Raw genomic sequence first — 21,337 nt, 5'->3', positions numbered from 1 at the left:
ACAAGCAAGTAATTATTGACCCATTATTCAAAAATCATTTTTTCCTGACCCAATTATAAAGAAGCAAATGTTAACTCCTGATTTACTAGATTATTACATGTAGATGTGTTTTGTGTAAGTGTTTATTATTTATTACATGTAGATGTGTTTTGTGTAAGTAAAAGGAAACCTTGGTTCTTGATTCAGAAATAAATGATGGTTGCCATAGGGAGGAAAAAAAAAAAAGATTATATATATGTTTTATGCCAAGTGTGTTTTGAGAGAGAGTTTCTGCTTTGTGACTACAGGTGTCTCACTTCTGTATTTGAGCTGTGAGCCATGGTAATATCACTAAACAGTTAGGTAATCTTAGGAGGGAACCTCAGTAAAATAATGAAAAGAGGCAGATTAACAAATAAAAGTCTCCAATTTAGTTGTCACTTTAAGACTTTTGTTGGTCCTACACATTTTTTAAATTTTCATCTTATATCATAGAAAATATAAATACACCCTCCTAAATATATTTTTGCTGAAGAAGATAAAATTATTTTTACAACTCAGTCTTTCAAAATATATTAATTTGTATTGGACTATTTTTTCCAATTCTTCATAAGCAAAGAACACCTTGATATGCAAATAAAATCTAACAAACTTTTTGGCAACTGTGGTAACACATTTATGAATACTAATAATTAATGGTTTATATAATGTTACAATTATTGAAATTAATTATTTTTTATTGTTCAGTGCTCTTTTAGTATATAATACATCTTTTTATATCAGTTAGTTAGTTAAGACCCTGAAAAGCTCACTGGCTCTAGGTAGTATTCTTATAGTGCCAAATAGATATATATCATTGCCTGATCTTAATCATGGCTAAAAGTTACTGAACAGAGAGTTAGTAGAATTTAATGTTTGGGTTATAATTTTTAAAGCATTTTCCTATTGTTCATTTATTTTTTCTTTGAGGATTCACATGAGTGATGAGCAATCCCTCTTGGGGGTTACAAGGGACTTAATTCTAAATACTGTCATCTTTGTACAGATGAAATATTGTGCATATTAAATAAAACAAACAGAAAATGTATAGAGTTTCATTGCTGAATTGTTTTCTTGTTAAATCCATGACTTTATTAGTAGTTAATTCTGTATTAAGTACTTGCCAAAAAAGATAGATACTTTACATTTACTTTCATAGAATATTACATGTTGGCCTATTCTAAGAATGGGTTCATGAAAATAAAACCTTTGGTGATCAAGTTAATTATTACAGATGATCCCTATGACATCTGAAAGTATCAAAGACTGATAGCACTTGAAAACTATATCGTAGAAAATCTTTATAAATCTTCTCAGCTTTTGAAAAGGAGTTAGATCCAGTGAATTCACTGCTAATTTTTCTCAAATCATTTAACACTGTTATGTCCTGCCCTCAGTCTCCCCAAGGCAGAGCCTCATATGTTGTATTGGCCACGTAGGCTCATCCTGGCTCCATATGCTGAGACCCTTCCTATCCTGACTCAGCCCCACCCTCAGCAAGCAGGGTTCAAAGTATGACTCACTTCTGGGAAAAGTGTGAAGTAAACAGTGTCAGCCCAGGGGTCCTTAGCCTCAAGGCAATAGTGACTTCTGGGCTAGGTAATTATCCTTGGGGGTAGTCCTGTGCCTCATGGAATATTTTAGCAGCTTCTAAACATTCTCCCACACATTCCAAATGTGCTATAGTAGAGGCCAGTAGCACAGACCCTTCAAGCTGTGACAATTAAAAATACATCCAAACACTGTCAGATATTCCCAGGAGTAGGGACAAAATCAGAACTGAATGGGATCACTGAATTAGCCCAATCATGTGAAAGTGAAAGTCGCTCAGTCGAGTCTGACTCTTTGTGACCCCATGGACCATGCAGTCCATGGAATTCTCCAGGCCAGAATACAGGAGTGGGTAGCCTTTCCCTTCTCCAGGGAATCTTCCCAACCCAGGAATCAAACCGGGGTCTCCTGCCTTGCAGGTGGATTCTTTACCAACTGAGCTATTACGGAAGCCTCAGCCCCATCAGGTAGTGCAGCACTATTTGCTACCCTGTCATTCCTGAGAGCTTTTACTCCCCCTTGATTTCTTTTGTTCTATTCTCTGTTTTAAGTTGAAGTATAGTTGATTTACAGTGTTGTGTTAATTTCTTCTATTTAGCAAAGTGACTCAGTATATATATACACACACACACATTCTTTTTTAACATATTCTTTTCCATTGTGGTTTATCATATGGTCTTCCCTGGTGGCGCAGACAGTAAATAACCTCCCTGCAATGCAAGAGACCCAGGTTCAACTCCTAGGTCAGGAAGACCTCCTGAAGAAGGAAATGGCAATCCATATCAGTGGTGGCCCAGATGGTAAAGAATATGCCTGCAATGCAGGAGATTGGAGTTCGATCCTAGGGTCGGAAAGATCCCTTGGAGAAGAGTATGGCAACCCGCTCCAGTATTCTTGCCTGGAGAATCCCCTGGACATAGGAGCCTGGCAGGCTACAGTCCATGGGGTTGCAGAGAATCAGACATAACTGAGTGACTAATATACCTACATACATATATTCTTGCCTGGAGAATTCCATGTACAGGAGAGCCTGGTGGGGTACAGTCCATGGGGTCACAAAGAGTCGAACACAACTGAGCAACTAACACAACACTTTACTTAATGGTTTACCACAGTATGCTGAATACAAGTCTCTATACTATACACTTTTTGTTATTCAGTCACTAAGTCGCATCCAACTGTTTGTGACCCAGGGACTGCAGCATGCCAGGCTCCTCTGTCCCCCACTATCTCCCAGAATTTGCTCAAATTCATGTCCATTGAATTGGTGATGCTATCTAACCATCTCATCCTCTGCTGCCCTCTTCTCCTTTTGCTTTCCATCTTTCCCAGCACCAAGGCCTTTTCTAATGAGTTGACTCTTTGCATCAGGTGGCCGAAGTATTGGAGCTTTAGCATCAGCATTAGTCCTTCCAACGAGTATCCAGAGTTGACTTCTTTTAGGATTGATGGTTTTCAGCTCCTTACTGCCCAAGGAAGCCTCAAGAGTCTTCTCTAGCACCACAGTTCGAAAGCATCAATTCTTTGGTGCTCAGCCTTCTTTATGGTCCAACTCTCATATACCATTAGAGTGGTACTATACAGTGTGACCTTGTCGTCCATTCTCTTATATCCACTAACCCCAACCTCCCATTCCACTCCTTCCCCAACCACTCCCCCTTTGCAACCACAAGTCTCTTCTCTATGTCTGTGAATCTGTTTCTGTCCCAGAGATATGTTCACCACCTTGATTTCTTATACTTAGCACTTTAGCTTTCCAGAGACTCAAAGTACCTAAGATCCTTGTGACTGTGATCTTGAAAAATGATCTATTGGAGTAGTTAAGGCTGGCTATGAGTTCTGGACCCCAAGAGACCTAAATTGTAGTTCTGGCAACTATTTTATGACTGCTAGGGACTGAATTATATCCCCACAAATTTATATGTTGAAGTCTTAGCCCCTAATATGACTGTGTTTGGGGGAAAAAGGGGTCTTTAGGAGTCACAGGTATAAAGGAAATTATAAGGGTATAGCCTTAGCCCAATAGGACTAGTATCCTTAAAAGAAGAGGAACAGAAATAAGGGCTCACTCAACACTCTCTCACTGATGTTTGAGGACAGAGGAGAAGGCATCCATTCAAGTCAGGAAGAGAACTCTCACCAGAAATCAATCACATTGGCACCTTGATTTCAGACTTTTAAAGTCCAAACCAACAAAAAAAGTCTTTGTTGTTTAAGCTGCCCAGTCTATGTTATTTTATTATAGTAGCCCAACGGCCTAAGACAATAACTTTGAACAAATTACTTATCTCTCTGGTTTCAGAGTCCTCACCAGTTAAAAGGAGGAAAAGAATAAAATATTTCTCATGAGATTATTATAGTGATTAAATGAAAAAATACAGATAAGGGGCAAAGCACAGCATCAGCACAGTTTGCACAGGAGAAATAATTGTCTTGGTCCTCTTTCAGACTCAGGATTGTACTTTAAATTTATTTGTGACAAGATCATTTCAGGATATAGTTCATGCATCTATTTTTAATTTTTTTTTTCCCTTTCAGTGTCAGGATGACTGGATCTTCATCCACATAACCCAAGACATTGGCTGAAATTATTTCTTTGAAGGGAGTGACTATCCACAACTAAGATGGGTTAAGAGGAAGTCAAAGACATTTTAGTTCAAGGATTTCCTACTGTACTTATTCCTGTCACTGTTAACTTACTCATTGAATCAGATATTCTCACATAACAGCTTCTCCTTGAACCATAGTCAGGTTTGTTAAATAAATGTGTTCACTGTGCTATGCAGACATAGCTGCTCTCATGGGTAAACCAATAGCTTCTGCTTCTGCAAAGGAGCTTCCTTTCCTTCCAATGGACTCACCCACATGACTGAGGGCCCAGAATGTCATGTGCAAATATTTAGTTGGTATGTCAAGTTTTGAAATGTAATGTACAGGACTATAAATGTTTAATTGTTTTTGACCATGAATAATAGTGTCCTGTTATAGCTTTTCTCAGATTCATAACAATGTTTTAAAATGCATAAAATGGCAGTCCCAAGATGGTGGAGGAATAGGACAGGGAAACCACTTTCTCCCCAACAAATTCATCAAAAGACCATCTGAATGCTGAGCAACTTCCGCAAAACAACTTCTGCTGGTGGAGGACAACAGGCACACAGAAAGGCAGCCCATTCTCTTTGAAAGGAGGAAGGAAAAAATATAAAAGACCAAAAGAGAGACAGAAGAGTTAGGGACAGAGATCTGTCCTGCAGAGGGAGTCGTGAAGGAGAAGTTTCCACACAGTAGGAAACCCTCTCACAGGTGGATCTGTGGGGAGTTTTGGCATCTCAGAGGGAAACATAACTGGGAGGGGAAAAAAGGAAGAGGGAAAAAAAAAAACAACACAGAATACGTGCCTAACCACAACTGCCAGTGGAGAAGTAGCCCAGCTGCTTGCATTCACCACCAGAGAGCAGGGCTGGGCAGGGATAATCGGTGCTTAGGGTAAGGAAGGACTGGGCCTGAATGCCCTGAGAACAATCTGAGGGAGCTAACCTGAGATAGGAACCCAAACTGTGCGATCTCCAGAGAGGAAAAAAAAGAGAGAGAGAGAATTTTCCCGTGAAAGGCTGTAACATGATGCCTGGCCTGCTACCAGAACAAAGGATTAAGCCAACACCAAAGGAGAGCTGGCCAGCTACATACAGCCACCCCACCCCCACTGAGGCAGAAAGGCAGGCTTGCAACAGCCAGAGCCAGTAGGCAAGGGGCTGCTGCAATCTCGGCCCCAGAGACTGCATACTCCATCAAACTGTGAGCAGGATCCCAGTTGCTAACCATGTCTTCCTGGGATCCTGGATGGTTGACATCTTCCAGGAGGGTTGCAGTTTGAGATCAGCTCCCCAGAGGAGACACCTGAGACTGCTCTTGTGGTGCCCCTGGGAAACCGAGTGGCTGGGACCAGGAAGGTGGTTAAGACACATTGTGCTCACCAAGTACTTGGTCGCTTGAGCTGCTTGGATCTGGGAAGGGCACAAAACGCGTGCCCAACCAAGTTTGTGCCCTTGTGGAGTACCCGAGAACCTGTGAGGCTTACACTTGGAAAGTGCACTAAATGCAGGGCCCGCTTCAGACAGTGCCCTTGCAGAGTACCCTGGAGCCTAAGCAGTGTAGACCCAGGAAGCACACACCTCCTTGGGCTGTGGCAAACCCACTGTGGTCCATACACTGTGAGCACTCCCCACACACGCCAGTGATATTTGTTTGCAGTGTTCCTCCCTCCCCACAACACAACTGAACAAGTGAGCCTAAATAAGTGACCACCTTCACTCCCTTTTGTCAGGGTGGAAATTAGACACTGGACAGACTTGCAAACAGAGGAAATCAAAATAAACAAAGAAGAGGGAACTACATTATAAATGACAGGTGCAACAGATGAAAACCCTGTAGTTAATATTGTGGGGGCCTATAGACATGTGAAGTCAAGTGGGCCTTAGAAAACATCACTACGAACAAAGCTAGTGGAGGTGATGGAATTCCAGTTGAGCTATTACAAATCCTGAAAGATGATACTGTGAAAGTGCTACACTCAATATGCCAGCAAATTTGGAAAACTCAGCAGTGGCCACAGGACTGAAAAAGGTCAATTTTCATTCAGATCCCAAAGAAAGGAAATGCCAAAGAATGCTCAAACTACCGCACGATTGCACTCATCTCACATGCTAGTAAAGTAATGCTCAAAATTCTCCAAGCCAGGCTTCAGCAATATGTGAATCGTGAACTTCCTGATGTTCAAGCTGGTTTTAGAAAAGGCAGAGGAACCAGAGATCAAACTGCCAACATCCGCTGGATCAAGGAAAAAGCAAGAGAGTTCCAAAAAACCCTCTATTTCTGCTTTATTGACTATGCCAAAGCCTTTGACTGTGTGGATCACAATAAACTGTGGGAAATTCTGAAAGAGATGGAAATATCAGACCACCTGACCTGCCTCTTGAGAAATCTGTATGCAGGTCAGGAAGCAACAGTTAGAACTGGACATGGAACAACAGACTGTTTCCAAATAGGATAGGGAGTATGTCAAGGCTGTATATTGTCATCCCGTTTATTTAACTTCTATGCAGAGTACATCATGAGAAACACTGGACTGGAAGAAACACAAGCTGGAATCAAGATTGCCGGGAGAAATATCAGTAACCTCAGATATGCAGATGACACCACCCTTATGGCAGAAAGTGAAGAGGAACTAAAAAGCCTCTTAATGAAAGTGAAAATGGAGAGTGAAAAAGTTGGCTTAAAGCTCAACATTCAGAAAACGAAGATCATGGCATCTGGTCCCATCACTTCATGGGAAATATTTAGGGAAACAGTGTCAGACTTTATTTTTTGGGGCTCCAAAATCACTGCAGATGGTGACTGCAGCCATGAAATTAAAAGACTCTTACTCCTTGGAATGAAAGTTATGTCCAATCTAGATAGCATATTGAAAACCAGAGACATGACTTTGCCAACAAAGGTCTGTCTAGTCAAGGCTACGGTTTTTCCAGTGGTCATGTATGGATGTGAAGAAGACTGAGCGCTGAAGAATTGATGCTTTTGAACTGTGGTGTTGGAGAAGAGTCTTGAGAGTCCCTTGGACTGCGAGGAGATCCAACCAGTCCACTGTGAAGGAGATCAGCCCTGGGATTTCTTTGGAAGGAATGATGCTAAAGCTGAAACTCCAGGACTTGAGAAAATACTTGAGGAGGTAATAGTTGAAAACTTCCCTAAAATGGGGAAGGAAATAATCACCCAAGTCCAAGAAACCCAGAGAGTCCCAAACAGGATAAACCCAAGGTTAAACACCCCAAGACACATATTAATTAAACTAACAAAGATCAAACACAAAAAGAAAATATTAAAAGCAGCAAGGGAAAAGCAACAAATAACACACAAGGGGATCCCCATAATGATAACAGCTGATTTTTCAATAAAAACTCTTCAGGCCAGAAGGGAGTAGCAGGACACACTTAAAGTAATGAAAGAAAAACCTACAACCCAGATTACTGTACCCAGCAAGGATCTCATTCAGATATAAAGGGGATATCAAAAGCTTTACAGACAAGCAAAAGCTAAGAGAATTCAGCACCACCAAACCAGCTCTTCAACAAATGCTAAAGGATCTTCTTTGGACAGGAAACACAGAAAAGGTTTATAAAATTGAGCCCAAAACAACAAAGTGAATGCAAATGGGAACACAGTTCTCAATAATTACCTTAAATGTAAATAGATTGAATGCTCCAACCAAAAGACAAAGATAGGCTGAGTAGACGCAAAAACAAGACCCCTATATATGCTGCCTACAAGAGACCCACCTCAAACCAAGGGACACAAACAAACAGAAAGTGAAAGTCTGGAAAAAGATATTTCATGCAAAATAAGACAAAAAAAAAAAAAAGCAGGAGTAGCAATACCCATATCAGATAAAATAGACTTTGAAATAAAGACCATGAAAAGAGGCAAAGAAGGACACTCAACAATGATCAAGGGATTAATCCAAGATTAAAATATAAAAATTATAATTATATTTGGCAAAACTAATACAATTATGTAAAGTTTAAAAATAAAATAAAAATTTTTTAAAAATTATAAATATATATGGACCCCACTGTAGGAGCACTGCAATATGTAAGACAAATGCTAACAAGTATGAAAGGGGAAATTAACAGTTACACAATAATAGTGGGAGACTTTAATACCGCACTCACATCTATGGAGGCAATAGCACCCCACTCCAGTACTCTTGCCTGGAGAATCCCAGGGACAGAGGAGCCTGGTGGGCTGCAGTCCATGGGGTCTCGAAGGGTCGGACACGACTGAGTGACTTCACTTTCACTTTTCACTTTCATGCATTGAAGAAGGAAATGGCAACCCACTCCAGTGTTTTTGCCTGGAGAATCCCAGGGATGGCGGAGCCTGGTGGGCTGCCATCTATGGGGTCGCACAGAGTCAGACACAACTGAAGTGACTTAGCAGCAGCAGCAGCACATCTATGGATAGATCAACCAAAGCAAGGAAACACAAACTTTAAATAATACAATGGACCAGTTAGTCCTAACTGATATCTATAGGACATTTCACCCCAAAACAATGAATTTCACTTTTTCTCAAGTGCCCATCGAACCTTCTCCAGGATAGATCACATCCTAAGCCTAAATTTAATTTTGGTAAATTCAAAAATATTTACATAATTTCAAACATATTTTCTGATCACAACATGGTAAGATTAGATGTCAACTACAGGAAAAAATGCGAAAGCTGAAAATCCAGTACTTTGGCCACTTCATGCAAAGAGTTGACTCATTGGTAAAGACTCTGATGCTGGGAGGGACTAGGGGCAGGAAGAAAAGGGGACGACAGAGGATGAGATGGCTGGATGGCATTACCAACTTGATGGATGTGAGTTTGAGTGAACTCTGGGAGTTGGTGATGGACAGGGAGGCCTGGCGTGCTGCAATTCATGGGGTCGCAAAGAGTCAGACACGACTGAGCGACTGAACTGAACTGAACTAAAAAGGAAAAAAAAAAAAAACTATTAAAACTACATACAAATGAAGACTAAACAACACAGTTCTGGATAACCAGCAAATCATGGAAGAAATCTAAAAGGAAATCAAAATATGCATAGAAACAAATGAAAATGAAAACACGACCACCCAAAATCTATGGGATTCAGTAAAAGCAGTGCTAAAAAGTTTCTTAATAATACAAGTTCGCCTCAAGAAACAAGAGAAAAATCAAATAAATAACCTAACTTTACACCTAAAGCAACTGCAAAAAGAAGAAATGAAGAACCCCAAAGTTAGTAGAAGGAAAGAAATCATGGAAATAAGAGCATAAATAAATGAAAAAGAAACAAAGGAGACTATAGCAAAAATCAACAAAACTAAAAGCTGGTTCTTTGAGAAGATAAATAAAATAGAAAAAACATTAGACAGACTCATCAAGGAAAAAAAAGGGGGGGGCAGGGAGAAGAATCAAATCAACAAGTTAGAAATGAAAATGGAGAAATTACAACAGACAACACAAAAATACAATGTATCATAAAAGACTACCATAAGCAACTATATGCCAATCGAATGGACAACTTGGAAGAAATGAATGAATTCTTAGAAAAGTATAACCTTCCAAAACTGAACCAGAAAATCTTAACAGACCCAGCACAAGTACGGAAAATGAAACTATAATCAGAAATCTTCCAACAAACAAAAGCCCAGGACCTGATGGCTTTCACAGGGAAATTCTACCAAAAATTTAGAGAAGAGCTAACAGCTATCCTACCCAAACTCTTCCAAAAAATTGCAGAGGAAAGTAAACTTCCAAACTCATTCTATGAGGCCACCATCACCTTAATAACAAAACCACACAAAGATGCCACAAAAACAAAACTACAGGCCAATATCACTAATGAACATAAATGCAAAAATCCTCAACAAAATTCTAGCAAACAGAATCCAACAACATATTATAAAGATCATACATCATGACCAAGTGGACTTTATCCCAGGGATGCAGGGATTCTTCAATATTCACAAATCAATAAATGTGACACACCACATTATCAAATTGAAAGGTAAAATCCATGTGATTATCTCAGTAAATGCAAAGAAAGCCTTTGACAAAATTCAACAACTATTTATGATAAATACTCTCCAGAAAGCAGACTTAAAAGGAACATACTTAAACATAATAAAAGCCATATATGATAAACCCACAGCAAACATCATCCTCAAGTGTGAAAAATTGAAAGCATATCCCCTAAAGTCAGGAACAAGACAAGGGTGCCCACTGTCACCACTACTATTCAACATAGTTTTAAAAGTTTTAGCTACAGCAATCAGAGAAGAAAGAGAAATAAAAGGAATCCAGATTGGAAAAGAAGAAGCAAAATTCTCACTATTTGCAGATGACATGATCATCTACATAGAAAACCCTAAGACACCACCAGAAAATTACTTTACAGCTAATCAGTGTATACAGTAAAGTTTCAGTATATAAAATTAATGCACAGAAATCCCTTGCATTCCTATACACTAACAATGAGAAAACAGAAAGAAAAATTAAGGAACAATCCCATTCACCATTGCAACAAAAACAACAAAATACTTAGGAATAAATGTACCTAAAGAAACAAAAGTCCTATATACAGAAAACTATAAAACACTGATGAAAGAAATCAAATATGACACAAGTAGAATGTGAAATATGCCATGTTTACGGATTGAAAGAATGAATATAGTGAAAATGAGTACACTACCCAAAACGATCTATAGATTCAATGCAATCCCTATCAAGCTACAAATGGTATTTTTCACAGAACTACAACAAGTAATTTCACAATTTGTATGGAAATGCAAAAAACCTTGAATAGCTAAAGCAATATTGAGAATGAAGAACGGAACTGGAGGCATCAACCTGCCTGACTTCAGACTTTACTACAAAGTTTCTGTCATCAAGACAGTATACTGGCTTGGTACTGGCACAAAGACAGAAATATAGATCAATGGAACAAAATAGAAAGCCCAGAGATAAATTGATGCACCTATGGACACCTTATCTTCGACAAAGGAGGCAAAAATATACAATGGAGAAAAGACAATCTCTTTAACAAGTGGTGCTGGGAAAACTGGTCAACCACTTGTAAAAGAATGAAACTATAACACTTTCTAATGCCATACACAAAAATAAACTCAAAATGGATTAAAGATCTAAATGTGAGACCAGAAACTATAAAACTCCTAGAGGAAAACATAGGCAGAACACTCTCTGACATAAATCACAGCAAGATCCTCTATGATCCACCTCCCAGAGTAATGGAAATAAAAGCAAAAAAAAAAACAAATGGGACCTAATTAAACTTAAAGCTTTTGCACAACAAAGGAAACTATAAACAAGGTGAAAAGACAGCCTTCAGAGTGGGAGAAAATAATAGCAAATGAAACAAATGACAAAGAATTAATCTCAAAAATATACAAGCAGCTCATGCAGCTCAATACCAGAAAAATAAATGACCTGATCAAAAAAAATGGACCAAAGAACTAAACAGACATTTCTGCAAAGAAGACATACAGATGGCTAACAAACACATGAAAAGATGCTCAACGTCACTCATTATCAGAGAAATGTTAATCAAAACCACAATGAGGTACCATCTCACGCTGGTCAAAATGGCTGTTAACAAAAAGTCTACAAACAACAAATGCTGGAAATGGTGTGGAGAAAAGGGAACCCTCTTAAACTATTGGTGGGAATGCAAACTAGCCCAGCCACTATGGAGAACAGTGTGTAGATTCCTTAAAAAAAAAAAAAAAAAACAACTAGAAATAGAACTGCCATATGACCCAGCAGTCCCACTTCTGGGCATACACACCAAGCAAACCAGAATTGAAAAAGATACGTGTACCCCAATGTTCATTGCAGCACTGTTTACGATAGCTACGACATGGAAATAACCTAGATGTTCATTGACAGATGAATGGATAAGAAAGTTTTGGTGCATATACACAATGGAATATTACTCAACTATTAAAAAGAATGCATTTGAGTCATTTCTAATGAGGTAGATGAAACTGGAACCTATTAAATGGTGTGAAGTAAGTCAGAAAGAAAAACATCAATAAAATATATTAAGGCATGTATATGGAATTTAGAAAGATGGTAATGATGATGCTATATGCAAGACAGCAAAAGAGACACAGATATAAAGAACAGACTTTTGGACTCTGTGAGAGAAGGCAAGGGTGGGATGATTTGAGAGAATAGCACTGAAACATGTATATTACCATATGTGAAAGAGATGACCAGTCCAAATTCAATGCATGAAACAGGGCACTCAAAGCCGGTCCTCTGGGACAACCTAGAGGGATTTGATGGAGAGGGAGGTTACAGGGGGGTTCAGGACAAGGGGGACACATGTACACCTATGGCTGATTCATGTCAATGTATGGCAAAAGCCACCACAATATTGTAAAATAATTAGCCTCCAATTAAAATAAATAAATTAATTTTAAAAATTACCATTTTGCACATGAATAAATGAATTTCCAAGCAAAAAAATAAAATAAAATGCATAAAACATAACATAGTTTAGAATAAAACTGAAATTTAGTCATTATCAAATTTTAATAAATATAATATACTTGCTTCTTTATTCAGAGAAGGCAATGGCACCCCACTCCAGTACTCTTGCCTGGAAAATCCTATGGATGGAGGAGCCTGGTGGGCTACAGTCCATGGGGTCACGACTGAGCGACTTCATTTTCACACATTGTAGAAGGAAATGGAGGAGAAGGCAATGGCACCCCACTCCAGTACTCTTGCCTGGAAAATCCCATGGACAGAGGAGCCTGGAAGGCTACAGTCTATGGGGTCTTGAAGAGTCAGACACGACTGAACGACTTCACTTTCACTTTTCACTTTCATGCATTGGAGAAGGAAATGGCAACCCACTCCAGTGTTCTTGCCTGGAGAATCCCAGGGATGGGGGAGCCTGGTGGGATGCCGTCTATAGGTCGCACAGAGTCAGACATGACTGACGCGACTTAGCAGCAGCAGCAGCAGAGGGAAATGGCAACCCACTCCAGTGTTGTTGCCTGGAGAATCCCAGGGATGGGGGAGCCTGGTGGGCTGCCGTCTATGGGGTCGCACAGAGTTGGACACGACTGAAGTGACTTAGCAGCAGCAGCAGCTTCTTTATTAGCTCATTAAATGCATGCTAAGTCACTTTACTTGTGTCTGACTCTGAGGCCCTATGGACCGTGGTCTACCAGGCTCCTCTGTCCATGGGATTCTCCAGGCAAAAATACTGGAGTGGGTTTCCATGCCCTCCTCCAGGGGATCTTCCAGAGCCAGGGATAGAATGTGCATCTCCTAAACTGCAGGTAGAGTCTTTACCACTGAGCCACTGGGGAAGCCCAACTCATTAAATAACATCTTACTGACCATCTAAATACTATTATAATTACCTAGCAATGTTTCAGGATACTTGCAATATGATTTTGAAATATTTGTGAATTAGACTGGTGAAAATGAACAGATACTGATAACACTGTAGTGGTTTGTTGCCTGAATTCATAATTGAGGGAAATGCTACATTTACCTAGATGTTGGTGGAAAAATAAACTATTTTTTAAATGAAAATTCACCCAGAACTTCAAATTTGTTGTGAATATCCTTTGGGCCCAAGAGTATGATCCATCACACTAAAACAACGAGGAATAGTGTCACACAGCACTTAAGTGTCAGACACACGGTCCGAAGCGGGAGTCAGCTCTCTAGTCCCAGATCCCCTAGAAACAGAACTGTGCTCTATTATTTCAGTAAGGCTTAGTCAACCTTCCCAGTTTAGACACAACTTTCATTTATTCCCATTTCAATTCTCAGATAGGTAAATAAAACTAATGTAGATCAGGGTATTTGGCTTCGGACCCAGTAGTTCTCTATTTTGCTGAACACTTCTGATAAAAACAATTTCCTTTCTGAGGAGAGAGTCTATTTTCTCCGGTTGATTGATAATCTTTACAGACAGACTCCCTTTGAAGTGCTGCCTGCCCTATGGCCAGCACTTAAAAGCTGGAAATGAGGTCCAGCAGGACTATCCCAGTTTGTTTCTCATAAAACTGTGCTGAAAGATAGAGCATCAAAAGTGAAAATGGGAACAAAGCAAAAGGAGGAAATTGGTAGTCCGCTGTCTTTTATCTATTGACGGGGACGGCCATTGTGTACTGAAGTCTGTCTCTAAACGTTTGAAATCCTAACACTGAATACTTAACAAATTCCATCCTTAAAGTCCTACCTTTTTAGCTTTAGAACTATGTCCTTTTTAGTCTTCCCTCCCATTGCTAGTAAATTGAGTTCCCAGAAGTCTTAACTAAAAGTTAAAATACTTAGTCTTTGTCTTTCCATTAGAAATGTGTGACTTTAAAGTTACTTAGTATTTCCGGGCATCTGGTGTTCATGCACAGCATGAGGGGCAGAGAGGGTGAGCCTCAGATTCCTTGCTAGCTCAAAGACTCCAGGTATGTTACCAATTGACTTGACTGCCTCCTAAGAACTTGAACAGAAGTAATAGTGATAGAAAACTGACCTTTCTCAAAAAATGAAAGGAAAAGCACTGAGGAGGTTAGAGCCTCCAAAGGAGAAATGTCTGAAATAACAGAAGACAAACATGAAAATGAAGTAGACGAAGTATTTTTTTTTAATTGAGATATGCTTGCTATAATTAGAGATGTGGATGGACCTAGACTCTGTCATACAGAGTGAAGTAAATATATTTTAAAGGTGTAATTGTCAGACTTGTGTGAGAACCTGTACTCCTTAAACACAGAGGAAACACATATCATTCACGTCAGGACTCATTAGTTACCTTCTTATAAGGAATTCCCATGTTCTGCATATCATCATACCCATCCTTAGGTTTCCTTGTCCTAGTTCTTTGAGGAAAGTAATTATATCTTAATCATTTTTGCCTCCCTAATCTTACACATCATCTGGCATATTATAGGAATTCAGATAAATATTTGTTGAACTAAACTGATCTCCTATTATGTAAATGCCATGTACTAGGTGCTGCAAATTATTAATTCTAGTTCTCAGAAAAGCTTAATATTCCTTCTGTATCATTTTGGCATTCCTGTCAAAAGTGTACAAGATGTAATAATAAGTATAAAACACCACTAGGTAATAAGAATGTACTAAAAAAGTAATGGAAAGTAAAAGAATATGTATTAACCCTATGTTCCCTGTATACTATAGACATTATATTCATTGCTCAGCATATGGTTTATAGGTTACAATTAACATGAGTGTCTTCAAAATAAAAGTTAACTTATTATATTAATTGTTCCAAGAGTCATAATTCAAAATCTCTCTCTGTTTTCAAGGACATCAGTTTTTACTTAGAGCTGGTGGTGAAGGAAGCAGAAAGAGCACACAGATACTGGGTCCGAGATAGAAAGCTGATTTATCGTTGTAGCTTTATTCTCTGTAGACTTTCTTCTGTGTGACAGTGTGAGCATTTAATTCAAAATGAATTCCTTAATCGATAGGGATCATCTTTAAGAGCATCGATTTAGGCAGATAGAGCAAGGTTGCCCAGTGTAGTCTCAAAAGCACAGCACTGGAAGAAAACCTGCTCACTTTCACTCTGAACTTTGGTTCAGAGTAAATTACTTTGATTTGAAAAGCATTCATGTACTGTCTTTCTCATACCTCCACCTTTAACCTGTGTGGGCGTAATCTGCTGTTTTGGCAAATCAATGAACTTTATTGGATATACTTCTAAGAAGGCAAAACCTACTTAATGAGCCTTTTAAGTTCCTATATACCAACCTTACCATATAGTACACTCTGTATTAAAATAATAAATTATATTTTCATCTGGTTCATATTAAACACTACAATTTATTACTTATTAAAGTTTACAATACTTTTCAACAGTCTCAGTCTTTTCCCTGCCAGGCTTTCTTATTTTTCATTCCTGCACAGATGACACTACTTTACAACAGTTCTGTAAATTAAAGAATCACATATTGTATCTTCCAGTCCATTTTAGTTCACTGATTCCTAAAATGAAGACGTTCACTCTTGCCATCTCCTGTTTGATCACTTCCAATTTGCCTTGGTTGGAACCTTGACCTAACATTCCAGGTTCCTATGCAATATTGCTCTCTATAGCATCAGACCTTGCTGTCATCACCAGTCACATCCACAGCTGGGTGTTGTTTTTTGCTTTGGCTCTGTCTCTTCATTCTTTCTGGAGTTATTTCTCCACTGATCTCCAGTAGCATATTGAGCACCTACTGACCTGGGGAGTTCATCTTTCAGTGTCCTCTCTTTTTGCCTTTTCATACTGTTCATGGGTGTTCTCAAGGCAAGAATACTGAAGTGGTTTGCCGTTCCCTTCTCCAGTGGACCACATTTTGTCAGCACTTTCCACCATGACCCATCCATCTTGGATGGCCTTACACAGCATGGCTCATAGTTCATTGAGTTAGACAAGGCTGTGGTCCATGTTTATGGCAGAAAGTGAAAAGGAACTAAAAAGCCTCTTGATGAAGGTGAAAGAGGAGAGTGAAAAAGTTGGCTTAAAGCTCAACATTCAGCAAACGAAGATCATGGCATCTGGTCCCATCACTTCATGGCAAATAGAGGGGGAAACAGGGGAAACAGTGTCAGACTTTATTTTTTGGGGCTCCAAAATCACTGCAGATGGTGACTGCAGCCATAAAATTAAAAGACGCTTGCTCCTTGGAAGAAAAGTTATGACCAACCTAGATAGCATATTCAAAAGCAGAGACATTACTTTGCCAACAAAGGTCCATCTAGTCAAGGCTATGGTTTTTCCAGTGGTCATGTATGGATGTGAGAGTTGGACTATAAAGTAAGCTGAGCGCTGAAGTGTTGATGCTTTTGAACTGTGGTGTTGGAGAAGACTCTTGATAATCTCTTGGTCTGAAAGGAGATCCAACCAGTCCATCCTAAAGGAGATCAGTCCTCGGTGTTCACTGGAAGGACTGATGATGAAGTTGAAACTCCAATACTTTGGCCACCTGATGTGAAGAACTGACTCATTTGAAAAGACCCTGATGCTGAGAAAGATTGAAGGCAGGAGGAGAAGGGGACAACAGAGGATGAATTGGCCACAGGTATACATGTGTCCCCCCGATCCTGAACCTCCCTCCCACCTCCTTCGCCATCCTATCCCTCTGTGCTGCCCCAGAGCACTGGCTTTGTGTGCATTGCTTCATGTATTGAACTTGAGCTGGTCATCTACTTTACATACAGTAATGTACATATTCAATGCTATTCTCTCAAGTCATCCTACCCTTGCCTTTTCCCACTGAGTCCAAAAGCCTGTTCTTTAAATCTGTGTCTCCTTTTGCTGCCCTGCATGTAGGATCATTGGTATCATCTTTCTAAATTCCATGTATATGCGCTAATATGCGGTATTTGTCTTTCTCTTTCTGACTTACTTCACTCTGTATAATAGGCTCCAGGTTCGACCTCATTAGAACTGACTCAAATGTGTTCATTTTTGTAGCTCAGTAATATCCCCTTGTGTATATGTACCACAACTTCCTTATGCCCATCTGCTTATGGGCATGAGAAATCTATTGATATGAAAGGGAAAGCTAATTAAGATAGTTTTCATATGTCAAAATAATATTAATTAAGATTATTTATATGATTAAATTTACCTACACACACATACATATACACACATACATGTAATGTGTATAATTGTAGTAAACTCTCTGAAAGTATTTGCACCCACTTGTCATCCATGGAAATTGTAATTAAAGAGGAAATTGTAATTCACTGTCCACTATACAATTCTTCATTTTTAAATATTTGGTAAACAGTCACTATTGTAAAAAAATTAGGAGCAAAAGCTATAAATCTACCAATTTCACTAAGTAATCTTGGAACATTTATATCAAAAGATCTAGAATGTGTTTAAAAACTTAAAAAAGCGATTTCATAGAAAATCAACTTAATTTGACTTGTGATAACTAAAATATTCCTTAAAACTATACATTCAAACACACTATTCTTTCCTAGTCTTTATTCAATAGGTTGTATAAACTAGACTGAATGAACTAAGGTCTAGGAACATTTGCTGTGAAGATAGAGATCAAATGTCAGTTTTATATTCTAATAAATTTAAATTGAAGGATAGACCTTACACCTTAAGCCCCAAAATAGCTTCTCCATCTTTGCCCTTGAATTGGAGAAAGTTGCTGTTACTTATCTAACTTACCCACTGAATCCCATACTGCGAATAGGCAGACATGTTCAAGACACCAAAAGAGAAAAAAAATCACACAATTGCTTTACATTTCAAACATTCAGTTGTTACTTAATCCAACTGAATTAGCCACTTTTACTTTAGTGAGAAATAATGGCTTTAAACAAAAGAATATTCTTAGTTTTTAGGTCTTAAAGCATCTTAAAAATGCATGATATATATTTGCATATTCCAGACTATGAAAAATTTTCCAGAGATAAGCTAACTGAAGTCAAATAGAATTCTATTTAAGTCCCCCTTACTTGTTTGCTTAGAGAACACCTATTTTTTGTATCCTTCATTAACATTTGTATTGTAGAGATATTTAGTAAAATATTTAAAGCATCTTTAATAAATCCTTTACTCTGAAATAAAGAGGATTCTTTATGAAGTATAGGATATCTCTGGGACTGAATATAAATTTTATGGAGTCAATATTATTGAAAGGAGTAAAAACATGTTAACATTTATTTTTGAAATAAACTCCAACAGTTCCCTACATTTTGGGGAAAGAGCTATTCTTTGTGCTTACCCAAGAATGTCTCTTTAATTCTTATCACATTAACTTTCCATCCTCCACAAATAAAAGAGAGGAAGAACATCCTTGTTAAGACGCTCCAGAGACATGTAGCCACATTGATGCAGGCAGAAAAGTAGCAATCCCTCTGCCAACTGTGAATCTAAATAGCAACCAAATCTACTTAAGATTGGTCAAGAGAATCTTGAGTCAGACCTTATACCTGTGAATTATTTATTAAAAAAAAATTCTTTTAATGCAAATGTCAAACTATTTTCTCTATGGCTAAGGTAATTGTAAAATACCTAAATTAATAATTTAATCATTAAACATATTATTTCCATAAGCAAACAATAACTACATTGTTTAACAGTGAGCTCTTGAAATTTTTGTTCAGATTTCATTTTGGTTAAAGTACCATATATAAACTATCTTATATCTAGATGAAACAGGTGATTTGAAAATGTACTCCCAGGTCCCCAAAGTTCCCTCCCTGGTTTGCTGTTATTTCCCTACATCCTGTTTGAAGCATTATCTCTAGAAAGCTGTTATTAAAATATGTAGCCTCTTATTGAGGTTAGATTTGGAAAACTCAGCAGTGGCCACAGGACTGAAAAAGGTCAGTTTTCATTCCAATCCCAAAGAAAGGCAATGCCAAAGAATGCTCAAACTACCACACAATTGCACTCATCTCACACACTAGTAAAGTAATGCTCAAAATTCTCCAAGCCAGGCTTCAGCAATATGTGAACCGTGAACTTCGTGATGTTCAAGCTGGTTTTAGAAAAGGCAGAGGAACCAGAGATCAAATTGCCAACATCCGCTGGATCATAGAAAAAGCAAGAGAGCTCCAAAAAAACCCTCTATTTCTGCTTTATTGACTATGCCAAAGCCTTTGACTGTGTGCGTCACAATAAACTGTGGAAAATTCTGAAAGAGATGGGAATACCAGACCACCTGACCTGCCTCTTGAGAAATTTGTATGTAGGTCAGGAAGCAACAGTTAGAACTGGACATGGAACAACAGACTGGTTCCAAATAGGAAAAGGAGTTCGTCAAGGCTGTATATTGTCACCCTGTTTATTTAACTTCTATGCAGAGTACATCAGGAGAAACGCTGGACTGGAAGAAACACAAGCTGGAATCAAGATTGCCGGGAGAAGTATCAATAACCTCACATATGCAGATGACACCACCCTTAGGGCAGAAAGTGAAGAGGAATTCAAAAGCCTCTTGATGAAGTGAAAGAGGAGAGTGAAAAAGTTGGCTTAAAGCTCAACATTCAGAAAAAGAAGATCATGGCATCCCGTCCCATCACTTCATGGTAAATAGATGGGGAAACAGTGGAAACAGTGTCAAACTTTATTTTTTTGGGCTCCAAAATCACTGCAGATGGTGACTGCAGCCATGAAATTAAAAGACGCTTACTCCTTGGAAGTAAAGTTATGACCAACCTAGATAGCACATTCAAAAGCAGAGACATTGCTTTGCCAACAAAGGTTCGTCTAGTCAAGGCTATGGTTTTTCCTGTGGTCATGTATGGATGTGAGAGTTGGACTGTGAAGAAGGCTGAGCACCAAAGAATTGATGCCTTTGAACTGTGGCGTTGGAGAAGAATCTTGAGAGTCCCTTGGACTGCAAGGAGATCCAACCAGTCCATTGTGAAGGAGATCAGCCCTGGGATTTCTTTGGAAGGAATGATGCTAAAGCTGAAACTCCAGTACTTTGGCCACCTCATGCGAAGAGTTGACTCATTGGAAAAGACTCTGATGCTGGGAGAGATTGGGGGCAGGAGGAGAAGGGGACGACAGAAGATGAGATGGCTGGATGGCATCACTGACTCGATGGACGTCTCAGTGAACTCTGGAAATTGGTGATGGACAGAGAGGCCTGGCGTGCTGGGATTCATGGGGTCGCAAAGAGTTGGACAGGATTGAGCGACTGATCTGATCTGATCTGATTTGATATAATTAGAGTTTTTGTAAGCATGGAAATACCTATGCCAGTGGTACTTGATCCTTATTGTACATTTGAATCATCCATGAAACTTAAAAAAATGCTGCATTCCATATGGGACCAACTGAATCTGAACCTTTGGGTTTGGATATAGATATCCCTTAAAAAATATCTTCTGGTAATTTTGATTCATACTGAAGGTTGAGAACCACTGAAATAAATGAATTCCATGTGTTTTTCTAGAAATCACTGTTACTCTTGGTACTTCACTGGTAGTCCAGTGGTTAAGATGTGGCATTCCCAATGCAAGGGGAAAGGGTTCAATCCCTTGTCAGAAAACTAGATTCTAAATATTGCAACAAAAACAATCAAAATCAGTATTACTCCTTGCTGAGGGTCGGCTACATAATTTGTGGGACCTACTGTAGAATAAGAACATAGGGACCCTCTTCAAAAAGTAGGGAAAAAAATGCCCTTAAATATGTGAAAAT

Source organism: Bos taurus, chromosome 28 (assembly GCF_002263795.3).
Source record: "Bos taurus isolate L1 Dominette 01449 registration number 42190680 breed Hereford chromosome 28, ARS-UCD2.0, whole genome shotgun sequence".
Taxonomy (NCBI): Eukaryota; Metazoa; Chordata; class Mammalia; order Artiodactyla; family Bovidae; genus Bos; species Bos taurus.
Note: the sequence above shows the minus strand (reverse complement) of the source record.